Raw genomic sequence first — 3,798 nt, 5'->3', positions numbered from 1 at the left:
CCCTTCTCCTCACCCTGCTCCTCTGTACCAGACTGCAAATGTGAAGCACTGCTTCTAAGGGAAAGATGAATGATATTAGTATTCCAATGGATTTCCTTTTCCATATGAAAAATGAAGGCTTCATTTAAAAAGTAATTCTAGTGTTGTTACCTATGTTCTGCACTCAGCTTGTATGAAGCAGATGTATAAATATTCTTGCTAACCAAGGGCTAAATCTTGGTCCTGACTCTGGGATGGTGTGCAGAGAATAGGTCCATGTGACAGGACAAAATTCCAACAGAGGAATTTTCTGCTTTGTTGGGCCCCTGGGGTTACCTAACTTCTGATGACTTTGGGAACTGAGAGGGAAAGCATTACCAAGCAATCCCTGGAACAGTATCTCCAGCTGGACACCCAAAAGCCAAGGGATCTGAAATTGCACCTCACTTTAGACAACATAGGCCATAAAACAATTTATTTAGCAGCTTAAGCCTGGTGGACAAATCCCACTTTGGCTGTGGTAGTTGCTGGCGATGCTTAGAGCCCTGCATCTGTGCCTGAGCTCTGGTTCATCTTGTTTGTTGCACAGTGTGGTCCTCTCGGGCGTCTCTCCAGCTTCCACTCTGGCCAAAGGAGGCTTCAGTCCTTCCCTGGAGAGTTCCAACACCACCCTTAGGCTCACTGGAAGAAATGCTCCTGCCACAGCTGCCCCTCCTCCACGGGCAGCTGACTGGAAGGAGTTTGCCCTGGAGCTCTACAGGGTCCCACTCCTTCCCCATCTGGGCCAAGCATGGTTGGCATGTCCCTCCTGGGCAATAAACCAGGATTTTCAGAAGGGCATAAAGGACTTAGGATCCTGAATCCTACTGAGTTGTGGGGGGGATTTCCAGCGCTGATTTCCTGGGCTCACGAAAGCCCCTGGTGTTTCCTCCATGGGAGGCAGGTATCCCATCACAGCTCCAGACCCTCTGCCTCCCTGTCCTGCCCAAAAGAGTGGGAAGGCTTTTCTGTTTCTCTCTCTCCACAGAGAAATCAGCGCTACAGAAATATTAATATAATTTATGGAAGTGGCTAAGCATGATTGAAAGGATGCTTATAATTGTGGGTAGAACTTGTCAGGGCCCTTTAGAAGTGAGTAATACCATTTTAATTGTTGTCCTTACTGCTATAGATCACAATAAGGTTATGTTGATGGAATCATCAAGCATAGTAAATGCTCTAAGTACAATATGTTAGTACTAATTATAGAGTAATTTAACAACAATGTATATGGAGAGGGCAATTTTGCATGCCAATTCACTGTAGCAAATTTAATTGTATGGAAGAAGGGGAAGGCAAAATATTTCCAATAAAGAGTAAAATGATAGACACAGGTGGTTTTTCCAGTGCTGGTGGCATTCCCGACTCCTTTACAAAGGGTTGCAGCCACCTCACCTTGCTGAGCATCCCTCTGGTATGTAAATATTCACAGGGGCCGGGAGATTTTGCATGGTTTGCTGGCAGCAGCTTGGAGACTCTCAGCCAAAGCAGGTGTGTTGTTCCTCAGTGAGGCAGGTAAACTGCAAGTGGAAGCAATGTGAAATGGTAATGGAGAACAGGCACAGGAATGACATCTTTGAACAGGAATGTAAAAATAAGCCCCTGAGTTGTTTTCTTTTTATCAGGCTGCAGAAGTCAGAAGCTTTTACTCACTGAGATAAATTATCTAATAGCATCGATCTTTTCTTTTCCCCTTCCAATTATTGCAGGTTACAGACCTGCAAAAGGACTGAATTTAAGAGGAGTTTCATTGGTTTGGGCAAATAGCTTCTCTTGCTCTTTGCCTTAAAGATTTTGTTCTTATTTATATTGCAGTTGCCTTTGACTGTTCTGAACCCACAAAGGGATGTTTGAGAGCATTTCTTTCTTCAGAGTGGTTCTTCAGGTTCTTCCTGAAGCCTAGGAGCTGTTTTGGCTAGTTAATATACTGTTACGACCAACAGAGGTAGAAGCCCGTTGATATTAATAGGCCTTGGTTTTAGCATTTGAGGCTTTTCCATGCAAAACTTCATTCCTGTTTTTGCCAGCCTTTCGGCAACCCTGCTCCAGTGTGAGGCTCACAGTGCAGTGCCTGCTGATGGGAAAAGGCAGCAACTGTGAAACTGCATTGCTATTGATAATCTAATTATCATGTAAATCTCCTGAAATCTGTGCTTCTTCGGTGCAGCACTTTCCCCTCTATTTGTCCTTTTGTATCCAAAACCAAATCACTTGATGACTCCTTTGTCTGTTTTACTGCACAAGTAGCAATATAAAAATATTATTGAGGCATCTCATCAGACTTAAAACTTGCACTTAGAAATGGCTTTTAATGTTTCCTTGCATGCACTGTTTATCAGTTGTAATGGTTTTTTCAAACAACCTTTTTATTACCCTGAAATGGCTGAAGGAGATGATCCTCAGCAGTTGATAAAGCAAAAGAAATCTGTTTGAAGTCGGCAGGATGATGCTAACTTTTACCAGCTGAAGCAATGGTCCTTGTCAGCCCTGGAAGAGCAGGATGACTGACTCCTGAGCCATGTAACTGCCAGGCAAAGCTCAGGTAATTCAGTAGGGGTTCAGCTCAGAGGATGAGCCGTGCCATTTGCTTCCCTGTAGGTGATACTGTACCACGGTTTGTGAGATTCACTCCTAGAGACAGATTGAAAAAAAAAAAGTAAAACATCTTTTTGGCCTGCAGAGACTTTTGATTAAGACCTAATGCTGTCTGCTCCTTGAGGGATCCCCGGAGTGTCACGGAGCTGACAGCTTCCTTGCAGGGAAAGCAAAGTGCTGCCAAAGCAATGACATGTTGCAGGGGATGGGATTCCTCTCCCTGCTGCCTGGTGGGGCTGTGAGGAAAACGCTGCCTGAGCACTTCTGCCTCAGAGCTTGCTTCTCTCTGCCAGTTATGGTGACCTTCCTGCTTGTCACGGGCAATTTGTCAGGAGTTTCCCGAGGCAGAGCTGCAGCAGGTGAGGGTGGGAGCATCCTGGCAGCCGTGGCAGCCCTGTGCCCCTGCCCCCATGCCAGGAGCAGCAGTCAGACCAGAGGCCCTGGGCACTCCATCCTCGAGGGTAACAGCCCCTCTCTGTCAGCCTTGCCACCTGTCCTGTGTGAGCCCTTTGTGGGTGCTCATCTGGTGGGAACCACCCCCAGACACTCCTGGGAGCAGGGCAGAAATGGGCAAGAAGGGAGCAGTGCTGTCCACCTCATTCCCAGGGTCTGCATGGGGAGTATCCAGCATCTGCAGAGAGACTGGAGTGTTTGTAAACCAGGGAGAGGACTGCCCTTCGCTCACTGATGGTGAAGTCAGGGGGCTGGCTCTCTAACCCCTGGCAACTCACGAATCCCAGCCGAGCTGTGCCAGGCTGCCTGGTACTTTTCCTGCTTTGCAGAATCTCAACACCTCAGGTGGCTCCTGGTCCCACCCTGCAGCATCTTGCTGCTGGCAGATGTTCAGGGGCTGGGCAGGGGGCTGGACCAGTGACCCCAGTGATCCCAGCCTGGGTGGCATCCCTTACAAGCGAGGCATCCTGAGGAAGGTTTTGTCCCTCTTGCCTATGGACTTGCAGGACAAGACTCCAGCCCAGGTTCTGCAGTCTTTCAACTTTTGTATCAAACTGTTCCTTTGCAAAGTTGCTCTCTCAGAATTCATTGTGGAAATGGCAGTTGGATGTAAGGTGAAGGCCAAGTAAGGTTTACAAGAAACAGCCTGTAGGAGCTGAAGGTGAGCGAACAATGGGTTTTCAGTTTAAAACCAAATTCAGAGGAAACCAAAGAGACCATTTTCAGTCCCAG

Source organism: Acanthisitta chloris, unplaced genomic scaffold (genome assembly GCF_000695815.1).
Source record: "Acanthisitta chloris isolate BGI_N310 unplaced genomic scaffold, ASM69581v1 scaffold9084, whole genome shotgun sequence".
Classification (NCBI taxonomy): domain Eukaryota; kingdom Metazoa; phylum Chordata; class Aves; order Passeriformes; family Acanthisittidae; genus Acanthisitta; species Acanthisitta chloris.
The sequence above is the reverse complement of the archived record's forward strand: the minus strand, read 5'-3'. Positions refer to the sequence as shown.